General features: G+C 46.3%; 1 long non-coding RNA gene across 1 annotated transcript in view; it reads right to left on the bottom strand.

Annotated features, from left to right (window-relative positions):
* LOC138268016 (uncharacterized) overlaps positions 1-20,739 on the bottom strand; it is an 83,315-nt gene extending 62,576 nt beyond the window's left edge. The window contains exon 1 of the long non-coding RNA XR_011199902.1: positions 20,609-20,739. This is a non-coding gene — a long non-coding RNA (uncharacterized lncRNA). The remainder of the gene's footprint in view (positions 1-20,608) is intronic.
* Between the last annotated feature and the right edge of the window lie 534 nt (positions 20,740-21,273).

Below are 21,273 nucleotides of genomic sequence, written 5' to 3'. Positions count from 1 at the left end.
GAACATTAAAAGAAAACATTGTCTAGCATGGAACAGACTACTAAAATTCTCAATATGGGTTTAGAGCCAACCTTAGTACCGAGACAGCTTTGGTGGTAGCCTCAGAAGAGATCCGAACCATCATAGACAATGACGGGTAGGCGGTATGGATCCTTCTTGATTTGTCAGCAGCTTTCGACACGGCGAGTCTGACATCCTCACCAAACGTTTAGCCCACATTGGCTTTGCAATTCAGCTTTAGACCTCTTGGTTTCTTTTCTTTCGAACAGGAACGGTGGGTCTGTCAGGGGGTTTCAGCTCTAAGCCCTTCTCATTACCCTGCGGCAATTCCCCAGGGCTCATCTTTGATCCCTACGTTGTTTAAGATTTACTTTACCCCCTTAGTGAAAATTATTTAATCTTTCGGCTTCTCCACCATTGCTTACGCAGACGACACATTAAATTATTGTGCCCATTCAGAATAGTGTTGTGAAGGCCGCAAAGAGTTTCAATATTTGTATGTGTGAGTTGGCAAAATGGATGGGGCTTGATTGCCCTAAGCTAAATTCCGACAAAACTGAGATTCTCCTCGTTTGGCAAGGACACCTCTTTTGGAATTTTTCTTCGTGGCCCTCGTCCCTGGGTACTCCCTCCAGTCCAGCGATGAAAGTCAAGATTTAGGGGTGATGTTTGACTTCAACCTAACTTCTAGAGACCAGGTTAGCAAAATCATTCTGTCTTCTTTTCATATTGAAAATGTTAAGGAAGATTCTTTCCTTCATCACCTTTGTATTACCAAAATCAGTTACTATTACGCCTGTTGTTATCTCGGCTGGCTTAATGCAATGTTCTGTATCAGGGTCTTCACTTAGGCTCATTTACTAAAATCCAGCTTTTACAGAACGATGCTGCCCGTTTTTTAAGGAAATTACCTAAGTTCCACTCAGTGTCTCAAGTGTTAGTTGACCTCCACTGGCTGCCAATTAAGAAACGGGTGGCCTTCAAAGCTCTTTTTATGTCCATAAATGCCTTCGTGGGATTGGCCCAAAGCCTCTGCAGAAAAGTTTCAAGTGGTACATACCCAGAAGACACTGCGCTCAACCATAACTAGAACTCTGGAAATACCAACTGCAACAAAGTTTCATGGGAGGCAGGAGCTTTGTGTACTCCAAATGCAAGTTATGGAACATAGTCCCCTTGAATCCTAGAACTCAGGTGAATCTAGCTAGTTTTCGAAAGCATCTTAAAACTTGATTGTTTTCTACCTGGAAGGCTGGCTTGTTCGGTGCCATCTACCTGTACTTGATGTCAGCGCCAAGACGCCTCCAGGCATTTGTTGCACTTTATAAAAAGTATATCAATATTTATTTTAATGACCATTTTCATAGCCTGAACATCAGACTAAGCATATAGTTTAGTCATTTATTTTAATGTTCATACTTTTCAATACTATGTTGAAGGAGAGAAGCCCCCATTTTATTGTCCTGAAAGCTGACTGGCGTTCACTTTTAGACACATCTCTCTGGTATCTTCAATATTATCCCATACTACCTGGGCATTACAGACAGTAAATCAATATTTTTCATATTATATTTCTGACTATCATATTGAACATTATAGCAAGGCATCCAATGGGGAAATCAAACACAACAGCTTTGTCTAGAGGCAGGTATGTTTGTGTGGTAAACAGCAGGACTAAGTCATAAGAACAGTCTCCTGCGACGTGGGAAGCCCCAGTTGAGGATCTGAAGCGGGGGCTGCCACTGGGCCCAATGGGCTCTCTTATGTATCAAGGAGCCCATAAATAAGAGGTGGCGATGGTGCAAGAAGAGACCGAGACACGGAAAATGAAATAATGGAAAACTGAAAAGGTGGAAGAAAATGGATGACAGAGAGAAAAAGAAAAGAGAGAGAGAGGGAGACAGAAAACTAATAATTAATATGAAATAGCTGCACCTTTAACTTGCTTAAATGAAACGCATTGCAATGGAACATCCTTTGAAGAAGAACAACCATGGAGACACCAGTACTCAAATACTTAATCTTCCCACTGAGCGTCTCACACCTTGTCCAATAATGCCACAAGGGGGCCTCTAGTGCTTTCGGTGAAAAGACAACCATGACATTTGATCCAAAGATACAAATCAATGAGGTTCCTAAAATAGTGTACCCTGATAAGTATACCACTTCAAGAACACTATGAAGGGACGGAGTGTAGAAACTGGAGAGAGAACAGGAGAAAGAGTAAACATTGCTTTTTTTGGTGATGGTAATCTTCAAAACAGATATTTCCAGGACTGAGTGCCAAGAACAAAAACACTATTGGTCAATGCTACTTTTCTTCAATTACGAGATATGTGTGCACATATTGGTGCACTATGAGCACAATTGACTTTTTACTTGAACCCTACCCTCAGACCTTCAAGAGGACATAGAGACTCACATCCTTATCCTTCAGAGAGTCTTACAACTTATTCATTAGGCCACAAGTGACTCTCTACTACTTTATGTGAAAACATAGCTATGTCACTCAAATCAAAATTACATGTTAGTGGGTATCCATAGAAGAGTGTATAATGTTAGTTCTATAACTTACAAAATAGTGTGAAAAGAGGGAGTGGGGCGAGAAGCAAAAGTGTTTTTATTCTTTGGGGCATAGTATATTTAAAAACAGATACTCCTTAAGTTCCAAGAAAACAAATTCTGTCACCTATTGCTGCTCATCTCACTTTGATATCTCTGTGGTGACAGATTGCTATAACACTAACCTACCCTTTGTCAGGTCTACAGATGCCTGTTGATACAATCTGTGGGTCACTAGAGAGGTCAGGAGTTTGGTAACCAAATTAGATGCTGGAGCTGCTTGTGTCCCTCCAGTGTAAAGGGACTCATGAATTATATGGATCTTATACAATGTGGCTGTTGAACTCAAAGGAGGAGGCTCCAGTGTGGCTCGGATCTTTAAAACACTATAAAGTTCTTAAATGTTAATAATTGGTCATCCCTTTAATAAAAAACAGACTACAAGTAAGATTACTTAGCATATGCCCGCACCCCACGTAAATACCTATTTTTTAATAAATAATATTAACATCCTGGCCCACCTAACAGTTGACCAGATAACTGAGGTGGTATGTTTTGATTGGTTTTGTTCACTGGCGTAGAACACTGGCATTCAAAGCAAATCTCTATATGACTGGTGAATAATACATGTATGTATGCCTGTTAGAAATGGGGTCTTTGGTTGACAGTCAGGTTACCCCCTGTTCAAGCAAGGACCCTCATTCTAGTCAGGGTAAAAGAGAATCACCCTCAGCTAACCCTGCTTACCCCCTTGGTAGCTTGGCAGAGCAGTAGGCTTAACTTCAGAGTGCTAGGTGTAAAGGTATTTGTACCAACACCACACAGTAACTTAATGAAAACACTACAAAATGACAACACCAGTTTAGAAAAAATAGGAAATATTTATCTAAACAAAAACAAAGACCAAAACGACACAAATCCGACATACACAAGTCAAGTTTTCAATAAAAATGCAAAAAGAGTCTTTAAGAAGTTTTAAACACACAGTCAATCAATCAATCAATCATAGTATTTATAAAGCGCGCTATGTACCCGTCAGGGTTTCGAGGCGCTGGGGGGGGGGGGGGGGGGGGGGGGAGCGCTGCTGGTTTAGCGGTCGAAGAGCCAGGTCTTGAGGAGCCTTCTGAATGCGAGGAGGTCCTGGGTCTGGCGAAGGGATGTGGGGAGAGAGTTTCCAGGCCTTGGCGGCGAGGAAGGAGAAGGATCTGCCGCCGGATGTCTTGCGCTGGATTCGGGGTACGATGGCGAGGGCGAGGTTGGCGGATCGGAGTTGACGTGTTGGGGTGTAGAAGTGGAGTCTGGTGTTGAGGTAGGAGGGTCCGGTGTTGTGAAGTGCCTTGTGAGCGTGGGTCAGGAGTTTGAAGGTGATCCTCTTGTCTACCGGGAGCCAGTGGAGTTCCTTTAGGTGAGGGGAGATGTGACTTCGGCGGGGGTATGTTGAGGATCAGTCAGGCGGAGGCATTTTGGATACGTTGGAGGCGTTTGATGTCTTTGGTTGGGATGCCTGTGTAGAGTGCGTTGCCGTAGTCAAGTCTGCTGCTGACGAGGGCCTGGGTCACCGTCTTTCTGGTTTCTGTTGGAATCCACTTGAAGATTCTGCGGAGCAATTCGGAGGGTGTTGAAACAGGAGGAGGAGACGGCGCTGACCTGTTTGGACATGGTGAGGGCGGAGTCCAGGATGAAGCCGAGGTTTCTTGCGTGGCTGGCAGGGAGTGGGTGGGGGTCCGAGGACGGGAGGGCCACCATGAGTCGTTCCAGCCGAGGGAGTGCGTCCGAGGATGAGGAGACTTCCGTCTTGTCGGAGTTGAGTTTCAGGCGACTGTTGTTCATCCAATCGGCGATGGATTTTAGTCCCTCGTGGAGGTTTGTTTTGGCGGTGAGCGGGTCTTTGGTCAGGGAGAGGACGAGCTGAGGTATCGTCGGCGTAGGAGATGATGCTGAGATGATGTTGGCAGTAACGCTGTCAGCATGACAAAGTACCTTGGGGTGTGTCAAAAATAACCCTGCACGGGCGAGTGAGAGTCAAAAAGGGCTTGCGGATGCGTTGATTCCACTCACAAGCGGGGACCGTGTGTCGTTTCTCCATTCGCCGGGTCTGGGCGCGTCGTTTCTTCTCTCCGCAGGAGAGCGATGCGTCGATCCAGTCAGCACTCTCTGGTCCGGGCAGGCCTTGCGTTGTTTTTCCCCGCACAGCGGTACTTGAGTCAGAAATCCAGCAGCACGATGATCCGAAAACCCTGCAGTGCAGGTTTGTGATCTCCCAGCCTCCGTCAGCGATGCTGCGCGTCGTTTCTCCTGCTCTGTGCGTCGATTCTTCGGTCGCGTTTCCTGCAAGCGTCGTTTCTCAGCTGCAGAGCCGGCAGCACGTCGTTTCTTCAGTCGCAGATCGGAGTTGCGTCGATCTTTTCCCAGCATGCGCTCTGGTGTGTGGATTTCCTTGTCTTTAGGCTGCCAGCTTCTCTTTCAGGGTCCCAGGAACTGGATGGGCACGACAGGGGCAGAGTAGGAGTCTCTCCAGAGACTCCAGGTGCTGGCAGAGAGAACTCTTTGCTGTCCCTGAGACTTCAAACAACAGGAGGCAAGCTCTAAATCAAGACCTTGGAGATTTCTTCTCAAGATGGAAGGCACACAAAGTCCAGTCTTTGCCCTCTTACTCTGGCAGAAGCAGCACTGCAGGATAGCTCCACAAAGCAACAGTCACAGCCAGGGCAGCTCTTCTTCCTCAGCTCTTCAGCTCTTCTCCAGGCAGAGGTTCCTCTTGTTTCCAGAAGGGTTTCTAAAGTCTGTGGATTTGGGGTGCCCTTCTTATACCCAATTTCTCCTTTGAAGTAGGCCTACTTCAAAGTAAAGTCTCTTTTGCATGTGAAATCCTGCCTTGCCCAGGTCAGGCCACAGACACTCACCAGGGGTTTGGAGACTGCATTGTGCGAGGGCAGGCACAGCCCTTTCATGTGTGAGTGACCACTCCTCCTCTCCCTCCTAGGACAGATGGCTCATCAGGATATGGCAGGCTACACCCCAGCTCCCTTTGTGTCACTGTCTAGTGTGAGGTGCAACCAGCCCAACTGTCCTAACTGACCCAGACAGGGAATCCACAAACAGGCAGAGTCAAAGAAATGGTATCAGCAAAAACATGCCCACTTTCTAAAAGTGGCATTTTCAAACACACAATCTTAAAATCAACTTTACTAAAAGATATATTTTTAAATTGTGAGCTCAGAGACCCCAAACTCCACATGTCCATCCACTCCCAAGGGAATCTATACTTTAATCAGATTTAAAGGTAGCCCCCATGTTAACCTATGAGAGGGACAGGCCTTGCAACAGTGAAAAACGATTTTAGCAATATTTCACTGTCAGGACATATAAAACACATTACTATATGTCCTACCTTAACCATACACTGCACCCTGCCCTTGGGGCTAACTAGGGCCTACCTTAGGGGTGTCTGACATGTAAGGAAAGGGAAGGTTTAGGCCTGGCAAGTGGGTACACTTGCCAAGTCGAATTTACAGTTAAAACTACACACACAGACACTGCAGTGGCAGGTCTGAGACATGATTACAGAGCTACTTATGTGTGTGGCACAACCAGTGCTGCAGGCCCACTAGTAGCATTTGATTTAAAGGCCCTGGCACCTCTAGTGCACTTTAATAGGACTTACTAGTAAACCAAATATGCCAATCATGGATAAACCAATTACATTCACATTTTGTAAAGGGGTACTTGCACTTTAGCACTGGTTAGCAGTGGTAAAGTGCCCAGAGTACCAAAAACAGTAAAATCAGAGTTCAGCGCACATCAACAACCTGGGGAACAGAGGCAAAAAGTTAAGGGAGACCACGCCAAGGATGAAACGTCTAACACATGTCCCCCCCAGCTGAAAGTGGGGAGCAACAACACAACCTCATGGGAGGTCTAATCACTAAGGCGGAAGAACCTGGACAGACCATCAGCATTGGCATGTTCTGTACCAGGGTAGTGTCCCACTGTAAAGTCCATCCCCTGTGGGGAAATGAACCACCTCAACAGATTTGGATTCTCACCCCTCATCTGCATTAACCATCTGAGGGGCTTGTGGTCGGTCTGAACTCGGAAGTGAGTCCCAAACAAGTAGGGTCTTAGCTTCTTCGGTGCCCAGACCACAGCAAACGCTTCACGTTCTATGGCACTCCACCTACGTTCCCTGGGTAGTAACCTCCTGCTAATGAAGGCTACAGGTTGATCTAGGCCCACTTCATTAAGCTGTGAGAGTACTGCTCCAATACCATGCTCTGAGGCATCTGCTTGCACAACAAACTCCTTGGAGTAGTCAGGTGCCTTCAGCACAGGTGCTGTGCACATAGCAGCCTTCAAGGCATCAAAAGCGTTTTGGCAAGCCTCTGTCCAGATCACTTTCCTGGGTTGCTTCTTAGAAGTCAACTCAGTTAAGGGGGTAACAATGGTACCATATCCGTTAACAAACCTCCTGTAGTATCCTGTGAGACCTAAAAAGGCTCTCACTTTAGTCTGGGTCTTGGTAGGCTCCCAAGCCAGAATTGTGTCAATCCTAGGCTGTAGGGGTGCCACCTGGCCACTCCTCACCTGGTGTCCTAAGTACACCACAGAACCCTGCCCTATTTGGCACTTGCTCGCCTTAATAGTGAGGCCTGCCTTCTGCAGGGCCTCTAACACTCTCCAGGGGTGTTGCAGGTGTTCCTCCATGTGGACCTAAACACAGCAATGTCATCCAGGTAGGCGGCACTGAACTCATCCAGTCCTGCCAACACCTGGTTGACCAACCTCTGAAAGGTGGCAGGGGCATTCTTCATCCCAAATGGCATCACTTAAATTGAAAGTGGGCCATCTGGTGTAGAGAATGCTGACCTCTCCTTGGCCCCCTCAGTTAAGGCAATCTACCAGTACCCAGATGTTAAAGCAAACGTACTGAGGTACTTGGCAGCACCTAACCGTTCAATGAGCTCATCAGCTCGGGGGATGGGGTGTGCATCAGTCTTGCTGACCGCATTGAGTCCCAGGTAGTCCACACAGAACCTGAGTGTCTTGAGTGGCACCAGGTGCAGCAGCCTTTGGGACCAATACCACTGGGCTAGCCCAAGTGACTGCTGGAGTGCTCAATAACCCCTAGGGTAAGCATTTTGGATACCTCATCCTTAATGCATACCCTGACCCTGTCAGTCCACCCTGTAAACATTCTGTTTAATAGGGTGTACTGACACCAGTATCCACATCATGTGTGCACAAATGCGTGACTCCTGGGATCAGGGAAAACAGTGAGGAAAACTGTCCCAAAATGTGGCGACAGTCACCTTGCTGCTCCTCAGTCAGGGAGGGGAAGAGGATCACTCCCTCCAGAGGATCACTCCCTCCACTGACCAATCTTTTCTCCTGCAGACAGGAGGTCAGGAACAGGCTCGCTCTCCTCCTCTACCCCATCATCTGTCGCAAGGAGCATGGACAGTTCAGTCTGCTCAAAATGAGGTTTGAAGCGGTTAACATGCAGGGACCCTTAAGGGTTCCTTGGAGACCGCAAGTGCACCAGGAAGGTGACTTCACTCTTGCGCTCCACCACCTCAAATGGCCCAGTCCACTTATCCTGGAGCGCCCTAGGCTCCACTGGTGCCATCACCCATACTTTTTGTCCAGGTTGAAACTCGACCAGAGTGGCATTCTGGTCATACAAGCGTTTCATGTCCTCCTGGCTTGCTTCCAGGTTCTCCTGAGTGAAACCTCCTGAAGCGGGCAGTCTGGTTTCTCAAAGCCAGCATGTAACTGAATACATCCTGGGGGGGGGGGGGGGAGATTTACTAAGAGCTTCTCCAAAGCTTCCTTAACCAGACTCAAAGGTCCCCTCACAAGGTGGCCATAAATCAGCTCAAAGGGACTAAACCAAAGTCCCTTTTGAGGCACCTCCCTGTAGGCGAACAGAAGGCATGGCAAGAGGACGTCCCACTTCCCACCTCAAGGGCTCTGACAGGCCTATGATCATGCCTTTCAAGGTGCAGCTGAATCTCTCAACCAGACCATTACTTTGGGGGTGATACCCCACACTCCTTCCACAGAGACTCATAGACGTGAATATGAAGTTGGTACCCCTATCAGATACCACTTCCTTGGGGAACCCCATGCGGGTAAAAACCCCCATCAAAGTACGACCCACCACAGGGGAAGTGATTGATCTCAAAGGAATGGCTTCTGGGTACCAGGTTGCATGGTCCACCAGGACCAGGATAAACCTGTTGCCCATGGCTGTCTTGGGATCCAGAGGCCCCACAATGTCAATGCCTACCCTCTCAAAGGGAGTATTGACAACAGGCAAAAGGCTGGAGGGGAGCCTTACATTTCCTCCCACTCTTGCCACTTGCCTGACAAGTCTGACAAGACCTGCAATGTGCATCTGAGTGCCTGCGCATTAGGGGCCAGTAAAAGTGGTGGACAAGCCTCTCAAAGGTCTTGTCCTGCCCCAAATGCCCAGCTAAAGGCACATCATGAGCCAACCCCAGTAGGAAGGCCCTAAAGCACTGGGGTACCACCAGCACACGGGCTGACCCAGGCTCAGGAACCTTAGGCTCGCTATACCGGAGGTCATCCTCCCAATAAATCAGGTGTGATCCTGGCTCCTTGCCAGCCGCCTGGTCTGCAGCCTGCTGCTGCAAACCTTCCAAAGTAGGGCATGTCTTCTGTGCTTCACAAGGGCCCCCCTTCCTGCTGCCACTGCAATAGCTCAGGGACCTCCCCCAGTTAAGCCACCTGTTCCCCCTGTAGGCTCCGGGGCGTCACCCTCAGGCTCCGCCTCCTCCTGGACCGTGGGAACTTCTGGGCCAGTTTCCCACGCCCCCTGCCCTTCCTCTTCTAGGCAGTCTCCCCTGGGCCACTGTTTCAGGCTCCAGGGGCTCTTGATTACCCTGATGGGCTGCCATAGACAGGGTGGATACGCATACCCACCCAGGCAGACCCAACATCTCCAAGTGAGACCTGTGTTCCAACTCCTTCCAAGGGGGAATCCTCCAGGTCATTGCCTAGCAAACAATCAACAGGCATGGTTGGACTCACAGCTACCTTCAAGGAACCTGAGACCCCCCCCCCCATTCAAAGGGAACCCACGCCACTCTGCACAGGCACTCTGAGTTGTCCACTGCAACTACTTGGTGAAGTACCCGGGGATCAATCTGCTCTTCAGACACACCAGCTGACTCCTCACTGTAGTCACGCTGGCTCCTGTGTCTCTCAGAGCCTCACCCTCTGTCCATTGATAGTCACCCACTGCCTGTACTTCTTGGTGTTTTCAGTGACTATGTTTCTCTGGACCATCTCACTGTCCCCTAGTGAGACAAGGGTCATCTCAGATGGTTCCCACCCACCTGAAAACCAACTCCTCCCCAAGAGCTACACTGGCCAAACCCTGGGACGGGCGCACAAGTGGGTGCCAGTGTACTTTTGGGGCATTTGGGGTCCCCCTCACATGACCCAACTGGTCACATGCATAGCACTTACATGGAGGACCACCTGTCACTGGCTTCCCTTTGGAGAACCATGGCTTCTTTTCACTGGGGGGTTGGGAATCCTTACCATGGGAACCAGTTTGGGGCCCTTTAGCGACCTCCCCCTGTATACCCGTACCCCCCCTTTCTTCTGAGAGGGACCCCGCCCACCCTTGGCGTGGTCTCCCCCATACCTCTTTTGGACCCTAGTGCTCTCCCAGCGGTCCGCTTCCTGCGCAAGCTTCCTGGGGTCAGTCAGCTTGCTGTCAATCAGGTGCTGGCGCAGCTCTGGAAAACATAAACAACAAGTGCTCCCAAGAAATCAGATTGTAAAGCCCCTCATACGTAGTTACCTTACTACCCTTCACCCAACCATCCAGTGACCTGCAATAAGAATCAACACATTCCAACCATGTTTGGGATTCCTTCTTCTTGTAGGACCTAAACTTATCCTTGTACTGCTCAGGGGTGAGACCATACCTTGTAAGCAAGGCATCCTTCATGGTAGAGTAGGTGAGATTCTGAGTATCCCCTAAGGCTGTCAGTGTATCCCTCCCCTCTACCTCAAAGTGCTTGCACAGACCCGCCCCCCAATGAGCTTCAGGGACCAGATTCATGTGGAGAGCAGACTCATACCCCTTGAACCACAAGTATATGTCATCCTCCCTCTTGTAATCTTTCACCAGGTCTTTAGGAATGTGCACCCTCCTTCAGGATGCAGTGTATGGTTGCTGCCACCATCTCTACTGGACTGGCTTCTATGATCCATCTCTCTCAAGCTAAGCTCATGAGCCATTGCTAACTTCCTCTCCTCAAGGGCTAGTCTTCTTTGCTCCAATCGGTACTCCCTTTCTGCCTGTCTGTCCTGTAACTCCTCAGGTGTCAGACCCTTGGATGAGACACTGCTACCTGCCCTGGAGACCTTCTCCCTGGACATAACAGGCCCACCCACAATACCATTGTGTACGGAACACCCTTCCTCCTCCTCATCATCATCTCCCTCATCCTCTGTGTGCCCTTCAGTGCTCTTGGCTGTCACCCAGGCCCTCAGTGCCTTTTGCAACTCCTCCTTCCTGGATGAGATCTTAATGGGACGGTCAAAACTTTTACAGAACTGCTTCAACTGAGCCTTGGTATAACTCTCCAATTTCTCAAGGTCAAAGTCAGCTCCAACTGATGCATCTCCAGCTTGGGACATGGTGAAGATTAAAAAAAAAAAGTGAAAAGTTCCAAAGGCGGGAAAACAAGTTCCCAAATGAAGTTCCAAAGAAAGTCAATCAAGGAATCCGTGAAAAAATGGAAGTACAACAAAAACAGTCCCAAAGAGAAAAAAAAAAATCAAAAGATCACCAAACAAGTAGTATGTGGTCACGTAGTGGTCTACACTCAAAATAGTAGTGTACACTTAATCACTGTATGTCAAGTACAAATACAAGTCCAAATCCCAACCGCTGATCACCAATGTTAGGAATGGGGTCTTTGGTTGACAGTCAGGTTACCCCCTGTTCAAGCAAGGACTCTCACTCTAGTCAGGGAAAAGGGAATCACCCTCAGCTAACCCCTGCTTACCCCCTTGGTAGCTTGGCAGAGCAGTAGGCTTAACTTCAGAGTGCTAGGTGTAAAGTATTTGTACCAACACACACAGTAACTCAATGAAAACACTACAAAATGACACAACACCAGTTCAGATAAAATAGAAAATATTTATCTAAACAAAACAAGACCAAAACGACAAAAATCCAAAATACACAAGTCGAGTTATCAATTAAAAAAGCAAAAAGAGTCTTCATGTAGTTTTAAACACACATTAACATTGTTAGCGTGCAAATGTACCTTGGGTGCGTCAAAAATAACCCCGCACGGGCGAGTGCGTGTTAAAAAGGTCTTGCGATGCGTTGATTCCACTCACGAGTGGGCCGTGTGTTGTTTCTCCTTTAGCCGGGTCGGGCGCGTTGTTTCTTCTCTCTGCAGGAGAGCGATGCGTCGACCCGGTCAGCACTCTCGGTCTGGGCAGGCCTTGCGTTGTTTTTCCCCGCACAGCGGTACTTGAGTCGGAAATCCAGCAGCACGATGATTCGAAAATCCCACAGCGCGGGTTTGTGATCCCCCAACCTCCATCAGCGATGCTGCGTGTCGTTTCTCCTGCTCTGTGCATCGATTCTTCGGTCGCGTTTCCTGCGAGCCCCATTTCTCAGCTGCGGAGCTGGCGGCACGTCGTTTCTTCAGCCGCAGATCGGAGTTGCGTCGATCTTTTCCCCACACGGCGCTATGTGCGTGGAGTTCCTTGTCTTTAGGCTGCCAGCTTCTTCTTTCAGGGTCCCAGGAACTGGATGGGCACCAAAGGGCAGAGTAGGAGTCTCTCCAGAGACTCCAGGTACTGGCAGAGAGAACTCTTTGCTGTCCCTGAGACTTCAAACAACAGGAGGCAAGCTCTAAATCAAGCCCTTGGAGATTTCTTCTCAAGATAGAAGGCACACAAAGTCCAGTCTTTGCCCTCCTACTCTGGCAGAAGCAGCAACTGAAGGATAGCTCCACAAAGCACAGTCACAGGCAGGGCAGCTCTTCAGCTCTTCAGCTCTTCTCCAGGCAGAGGTTCCTCTTGTTTCCAGAAGAGTTTCTAAAGTCTCTGGTTTGGGGTGCCCTTCTTATACCCAATTTCTCCTTTGAAGTAGGCCTACTTCAAAGTAAAGTCTCTTTTGCATGTGAAATCCTGTCTCGCCCAGGTCAGGCCCCAGACACTCACCAGGGGTTGGAAACTGCATTGTGTGAGGGCAGGCCCAGCCCTTTCAAGTGTGAGTAACCACTCCTCCCCTCCCTCCTAGCACAGATAGCTCATCAGGATATGCAGGCTACACCCCGGCTCCCTTTGTGTCACTGTCTAGTGTGAGGTGCAACCAGCCCAACTGTCAAACTGACCCAGACAGGGGATCCACAAACAGGCAGAGCCACAGAAATGGGATCAGCAAGAAAATGCCCACTTTCTAAATGTGGCATTTTCAAACACACAATCCTAAAACCAACCATACTAAAAGATGTATTTTTAAATTGTGAGCTCAGAGACCCCAAACTCCACATGTCCATCCACTCCCAAAGAGAATCTACACTTTAATCAGATTTAAAGGTAGCCCCCATGTTAACCTATGAGAGGGACTGGCCTTGCAACAGTGAAAAACAAATGTAGCAATATTTCACTGTCAGGACATATAAAACACATTATTATATGTTCTACCTTAACCATACACTGCACCCTGCCCTTGGGGCTACCTAGGACCTACCTTAGGGGTGTCTGACATGTAAGAAAAGGGAAGGTTTGGGCCTGGCAAGTGGGTACACTTGCCAAGCTGAATTTAGAGTTAAAACTGCACACACAGACACTGCAGTGGCAGGTCTGAGACATGATTACAGAGCTACTTATGTGGGTGGCACAACCAGTGCTGCAGGCCCACTAGTTGCATTTGATTTACCGGCCCTGGCACCTCCAGTGCACTTTACTAGGGACTTACTAGTAAACCAAATACGCCAATCATGGATAAGCCAATTACATACACATTTTGTAAAGGGGCACTTGCACTTAAGCACTGGTTAGCAATGGTAAAGTGTCCAGAGTAACAAAGACAGTAAAATCAGAGTCCAGCAAACATCAACAACCTGGGGAACGGAGGCAAAAAGTTGAGGGAGACCACGCCAAGGATGAAAAGTCTAACAATGCCTATAAAGTGCAATCTAACTGGAAACTGGTGAAGCAATACTTATGATAGGGTGGTTTTCTATAGAGCTTCATGGATCACTTCTACTGTTTCAAAGCGCTGTAATCATCATGTGTTCCCACTGCACAATTTCAACATAGCCATTTTACAAGAATGTTAGACTGAGTTGGACTTAATTTATAGATGCTTCAGTCTTTAGTCGTTGCTAGTTTTAGTAGCTGGTTTCTCATGGTTGTCATCAATGACCATTACGCTACAATGTTTTCAATAAACGATGTTTAAAAATGTACATTGACCCCTTATTAGGGACACCGGCCTTGTAATGCATCCTCCTCTGATGGTGCAGGAAGTAAACCGATGTTGATGTTGCTCTAACAATCTGTACCATTTTAGTGAAATTACTGCTCTAATGGAGTGAGTTCTCCCATTTTGAGTTGTGAATCTTCCAAAGAGATGATACCTCTTTGTGTTATGTGCCATTATGTCATTTTGATACACTATGGTGTCAGTTTGTGTGTAGTGCATTTATAGTGCACGTCGTGTCACCTTTTAGCACTCTCTGCAGTCCGAGGTAACCTTTCGCCTGGTTGTGGAAGTTCTCAAAGACCGGAGTCATGGTCACCATTTATGTTTTGCCAGGTCTGGGTAAGCATAGGTGTAATCAGTTTAGTGCTTTGAGCTCTATAGCGCCTGAATTTAAAATGGGCCTCATTTAGATGTTGGTGGTAGGTGGACATCTGTCCCAAATTGGCAAACTCTTTGTCCCTGCATCCTTCAGAGAGGTGATGCACAGTTTCCAACAGCAGTGCCACAACTGGCTTCACCGTTAAACATACAGAGACCTTGGATGGATGGAAAGTATAATAAGCTGTTTATTACCATTGCTGGATGTGAGGAGAGGCGTCGGTTCACTACAGGTGACGCCACAAGCCAGTCATAGAGCCCCTTCCCGTCCTGAATGATGGTAATACATTGCAAGTCACATGGACGAGGTATGCCACAGTACCTTTTTACTTTATACAGAAAAGTATATATCCATATCCAGAGCAGAAGGGGTTAAGACCATGCAGTTAAACAGAATTACAGTAACTAGCCCCCCCCCCCCCGAGTATCCCATCTGTTGCTTTCTCAGGTCATCTGGTTTTTAGAATGATACCTGGGATATAAGCAGTTTTCTGCAGTCTGTTAAACTAAATTAGGTCTTAACATGGAGTTTTACCTTTGCTCTATAGTAATACATGAGTGAACTTGCAGTATTACTGCACTCATTCCGAATCACATGAATATTCACCAAAAAGTAACTAATGAAACATTTAACTACTCTTAAACATCAAGACTAAATAAAGTAGATTGGAGTAGTAAAGGTCCAGGTTCTCCATGACGCAAAATATCTGTTTCCTGCGAGGAGCGCCAGTACTCTCCCATTAAAAGTACTGGAAAAGAAGCGCTGGTCCTCTTCCATTAAAAGCATTAAAGCAGTGCTGAGAAAATGCTGATACTCTCCCATTAAAACATTGAAAAAGAAGTGCTGGTACTCTCCCATTAAAAGCACTGGAGCAACGCTGAGAAGAAGTCCTGGTACTCTCCCAATAAAAGCATTGGAGTAGTGCTGGGAAGTGCTGGTACTCTCTCATTAAAAGCATTGGATCAGTGCTGATCCTCTCCCAATAAAAGCATTGGAGCAATTGGAGCAGTACTGAGAAGTGCTGATACTCTCCCAATAAAGGTATTGGAGCAATACTGAGAAGAAGTGCCAGTACTCTCCCAATAAAAGCACTGGAGCAGTGCTTGGAAGTGCTGGTACTTTCTCATTAAAAGCATTGAAGCAGTGCTGAGAAGTGCTGATACTCTCCCAATGAAAGCGTTGTAATAGTGCTGAAGGGAAGTGCTGGTACTCTCCTATTAAAAGCATTTGAGAAGTGCTGGTACTCTCTCATTAACAGCGTTGGAGCAGTGCTGAGGAGAAGTGCAAGTAAGTTCCCATTAAAAGCATTACAGCAGTGCCTAGAGGAAGTTCTGGTTACTCTTCCATCAAAGGCATTGGAGAAGTGATGAGAAGTGGTGATACTCTCCCATTAAAAGCATTAGAGCAGTGCTAAAGAGCTGTGTCAGCACTCAATCATTAAAGGCCTTGAAGCACTGCTGAGAAGTGCTGATACTCTCCCATTAAAAGCATTGGAGTAGTGCTGAGAAGTGCTGGTACTCTCTCATTAAAAGCATTGGGGCAATGCTGAGAAGATGTCCTGGTACTCTCCCAATAAAAGCATTGGAGTTGTGCCGAGAAGTGCTGGTACTCGCTCATTAAAAGCATGGATCAGTGCTGAGAAGTGCTGATACTCTCCCAATAAAAGCACTGGAGCAACGCTGAGAAGAAGTCCTGGTACTCTCCCAATAAAAGCATTGGAGTAGTGCTGAGAAGTGCTGGTACTCTCTCATTAAAAGCATTGGGGCAATGCTGAGAAGTCCTGGTACTCTCCCAATAAATGCATTGGAGTTGTGCCGAGAAGTGCTGGTACTCTCTCATTAAAAGCTTTGGAGCAGTACTGAGAAGTGCTGATACTCTCCCAATAAAGGTATTGGAGCAATACTGAGAAGTGCCAGTACTCTGCCATTAAAAGCACTGGAACAGTGCTTAGAAGTGCTGGTACTTTCTCATTAAAAGCATTGAAGCAGTGCTGAGAAGTGCTGATACTCTCCCAATGAAAGCGTTGTAGTACTGCTGAGGGGAAGTGCTGGTACTCTCCTATTAAACGCATTAGAGCAGTGCTAAAGAGCTGTGTCAGCACTCAATCATTAAAGGCCTTGAAGCACTGCTGAGAAGTGCTGATACTCTCCCATTAAAAGCATGGGAGTAGTGCTGAGAAGTGCTGGTACTCTCTCATTAAAAGCATTGGGGCAATGCTGAGAAGATGTCCTGGTACTCTCCCAATAAAAGCATTGGAGTTGTGCCGAGAAGTGCTGGTATTCTCTCATTAAAAGCATGGATCAGTGCTGAGAAGTGCTGATACTCTCCCAATAAAAGCACTGGAGCAACGCTGAGAAGAAGTCCTGGTACTCTCCCAATAAAAGCATTGGAGTAGTGCTGAGAAGTGCTGGTACTCTCTCATTTAAAGCATTGGGGCAATGCTGAGAAGAAGTCCTGGTACTCTCCCAATAAATGCATTGGAGTTGTGCCGAGAAGTGCTGGTACTCTCTCATTAAAAGCTTTGGATCAGTGCTGAGAAGTGCTGATACTCTCCCAATAAAAGCATTGGAGCAATTGGAGCAGTACTGAGAAGTGCTGATACTCTCCCAATAAAAGCACTGGAGCAACGCTGAGAAGAAGTCCTGGTACTCTCCCAATAAAAGCATTGGAGTAGTGCTGAGAAGTGCTGGTACTCTCTCATTAAAAGCATTGGGGCAATGCTGAGAAGAAGTCCTGGTACTCTCCCAATAAATGCATTGGAGTTGTGCCGAGAAGTGCTGGTACTCTCTCATTAAAAGCTTTGGATCTGTGCTGAGAAGTGCTGATACTCTCCCAATAAAAGCATTGGAGCAATTGGAGCAGTACTGAGAAGTGCTGATACTCTCCCAATAAAGGTATTGGAGCAATACTGAGAAGTGCCAGTACTCTGCCATTAAAAGCACTGGAACAGTGCTTAGAAGTGCTGGTACTTTCTCATTAAAAGCATTGAAGCAGTGCTGAGAAGTGCTGATACTCTCCCAATGAAAGCGTTGTAGTAGTGCTGAGTGGAAGTGCTGGTACTCTCCTATTAAAAGCATTTGAGAAGTGCTGGTACTCCCTCATTAACAGCGTTGGAGCAGTGCTGAGGAGAAGTGCAAGTAAGTTCCCATTAAAAGCATTACAGCAGTGCCTAGAGGAAGTTCTGGTTACTCTTCCATCAAAGGCATTGGAAAAGTGATGAGAAGTGGTGATACTCTCCCATTAAAAGCATTAGAGCAGTGCTAAAGAGCTGTGTCAGCACTCAATCATTAAAGGCCTTGAAGCACTGCTGAGAAGTGCTGATACTCTCCCATTAAAAGCATTGGAGTAGTGCTGGTACTCTCTCATTAAAAGCATGGATCAGTGCTGAGAAGTGCTGATACTCTCCCAATAAAAGCATTGGAGTAGTGCTGAGAAGTGCTGGTACTCTCTCATTTAAAGCATTGGGGCAATGCTGAGAAGAAGTCCTGGTACTCTCCCAATAAATGCATTGGAGTTGTGCTGAGAAGTGCTGGTACTCTCTCATTAAAAGCTTTGGATCAGTGCTGAGAAGTGCTGATACTCTCCCAATAAAAGCATTGGAGCAATTGGAGCAGTACTGAGAAGTGCTGATACTCTCCCAATAAAGGTATTGGAGCAATACTGAGAAGTGCCAGTACTCTGCCATTAAAAGCACTGGAACAGTGCTTAGAAGTGCTGGTACTTTCTCATTAAAAGCATTGAAGCAGTGCTGAGAAGTGCTGATACTCTCCCAATGAAAGCGTTGTAGTAGTGCTGAGTGGAAGTGCTGGTACTCTCCTATTAAAAGCATTTGAGAAGTGCTGGTACTCTCTCATTAACAGCGTTGGAGCAGTGCTGAGGAGAAGTGCAAGTAAGTTCCCATTAAAAGCATTACAGCAGTGCCTAGAGGAAGTTCTGGTTACTCTTCCATCAAAGGCATTGGAAAAGTGATGAGAAGTGGTGATACTCTCCCATTAAAAGCATTAGAGCAGTGCTAAAGAGCTGTGTCAGCACTCAGTCATTAAAGGCCTTGAAGCACTGCTGAGAAGTGCTGATACTCTCCCATTAAAAGTATTGGAGCAGTGCTGAGAAGTGCTGGCACCAGTTAAAGAAGTGCGGCTACAGAGTACCTGAAAGTACCTGCTAATTTACAGTACTGAGTAACCCCCTTGCAATTTCATGATTTCACTTGAATTATACAATTCCACAACTGCAGCTTTTTTCTCATAGTTATGGATTTGCCACATTTGCCATATAATCCATCATCTGCTGCATAATCTGCAGATTTTAATTAAAAAAAGCTTCAAGGTCAAACTGTTCAAAAGTTACTCAGACGTAGGGCATTGGGTTTGTGCGCAGTGGAAGGCCCTTTGCAAAGGTTAACTGGCCATCCTTCAGTTGCTTTTCCTGTATTTGGTTGTTAATCTGGTACTGATGAGGTGAACTATTTGCCCAGACAGTATTATCATGTGTAAAAATTATAAAAAATTAAAGTAATTGTATCAAAAAATGTGGCGCATTATGCTGCATAGTTCGCTTTTTCTTGCTACATAAATTAGTTAACCCTGCCGCATAATTCCAGTGGCCCTGGCAATTTTACAGAACAATGACCGAGTTCTGTTCCCATCTTGAAATGTTCGGGGATGAGTCATTACTGAGAGATTGCCTGAGTTACAAAATGTATCACACTGGCTCATTTTTAAGATCCGTGTCAGCCGTTTTAAACTCTAGGTCACATCTTATCCGTGCTACTTGCAGCCTGAAGGGGGATAAGCGCGGTTAGGTAAGTTTTCGTGGGACTGCATCCTGTATTACGGCGGTTACCTAGCAACGGGAGACTGGATACCCAGCGGTTCTCAGCAAAACGCATGTCTCATGATGACACCACAGACCTCTCGGGTTGCACAACTCTCCGGGATTTGAAAATGCGTCGATTTAGAATGAAAAAACAAGGAGTGAAATGTGTAAACTGTCACTGAAATACGCATAATCTTTGCTCTGGAATCCTTTCAGTTACTACAGTGAGTTTAAACAGTGATGTTGCCCCCTCTCTGTGGCTCGTCAAGGCAGCATAAAATGAAATGTGGGATTAAACACCCTGCCCACCACCGGCTCCCCTTATCTGCGGTCTCCATTAATTAGGTTACAAAACCAGGGCCGGGTTTATTGTTTGGAAGCGTCGGAGTCACCTCAGGAGCTTCTTATGAAAGAGACAGTGGCCCGTTGGTCTGGCGAGCAACCACGGTTCAGACATTTCAGAAATTTACGGCCCAATGAATTCACAAAGCTATTTGTGAATAATTTCAAACTACACATGCAAATCACTTGATTTACTTTCTCAATTCACAAAAGGTGAATGCCCTCAAAATTCGTTTACTCAAATATAATAATACTGGGCGTAGGGAAGAGTTTTTTTTCCACAGGGAACAGTGCTTTTTCCTTGAAGAAATTAAAATAAATCGAAGTTTCAGCAGACACTTTACAATGCATGTCGGTACATGTAGTTTCACTTGCTGCAGTATCATTATGGGTGTTGAAATCAGATCTTAATTTAAAAAGATAATTTCTCCAAGCTTCAGATTGACTGAAGTTAGCATCTTTTATGGTGGGCGTCAACACCAATTTGAAAAGTGATAAGTGCAAAGTTAAGGTTTGCCCATTCCCACTTGCCATCGGACCTCTCCGCGTTCATCATCCCACCCCTTTCATAAAAGCTGTGCATCCTGATGGATGACCGGTAGATCAGTTATGTACCTGGTGTTCCAAATACCCGCATGCAAGAATATTGAATGCACCTTGCTGAGCTCAATAAGAAGGGATCATCAACAATGCTTGACCCGCTGGAAACACGTTTAGATAAAGGACAAGAGCGCCACCTAGAGGAATGTAGTTAAACATACCTGAAACGACCTTCGCATGTGAAGGTGAGTCATTACTGGGCTATAAGCAGATATTAGCGCCACTGTTATTATTTTTTTCTAAATATTTATAGGCAGCAGATCACAACTCAAATTGTCGCTGGATCTGTAAATAAATACATAAATAAAAACAGTAATACGAGTCAGATGGCTGATGAAAGAAGTAAATAAATAGCTCTATCCAGAAATGTTGCGCCTCCTTTCCTGAAGGTCAGCACTGCACCTTGTTATGCTTACCTCCTGCGGAAGGACATTCTAGTTCTTCAGATTTCCGCCCCGAATCTTCGTTCGCCTTTCCATCCCAGGAGAGTTCTAGGGGCCGTCAGAAGCACAAGGTGAACTGTTCGAAGAGCTCGGTGAGGGCAATTCTTCTTGATTTTGATGGAAGATATTCTAATGTTACTTCATTAATGCAATTGTATATATAAAAAGATAACCCGGAAACTGATCATCTGTCAACCGGAAGCTGGTGCAAATTTATCAAGATGCGTTCCAACTCCTTTATTAATTAAGCTCAAACGGACAGGGCTATTTTAAGTTTGCCTTAAGTGAATTATTTGATCTAGGGAAGGCTACCCTTGAGTGAGTTAATTCGATAGGGGATTATCCATTTATAATGGGTTTTTCAGAAACCTTGACTATTTAAGTTGCATAAGGCAGCCCTGCCAAGTTTCCCAGGTTCATGCGTGTTGTGCTACACCTTGTCAAACTTTTTTCTTTGAATTCTGGGACTCGTAGTGTGGTTTATTTCATTATAAAACTACAAGTTCCAGAATTTAAAGAACAAAACCTGGACGGGAGCACCACACCACAAAGGGACCTAGAAAACGTGGCAGCTATGATTAGAGAAAAAAAAACAATTTGAACTGATAAGCGCATACAAAATTCACGACCCAGTTGGC

Source organism: Pleurodeles waltl, chromosome 12 (genome assembly GCF_031143425.1).
Source record: "Pleurodeles waltl isolate 20211129_DDA chromosome 12, aPleWal1.hap1.20221129, whole genome shotgun sequence".
Classification (NCBI taxonomy): domain Eukaryota; kingdom Metazoa; phylum Chordata; class Amphibia; order Caudata; family Salamandridae; genus Pleurodeles; species Pleurodeles waltl.
The sequence above is the reverse complement of the archived record's forward strand: the minus strand, read 5'-3'. Positions and strand labels throughout refer to the sequence as shown.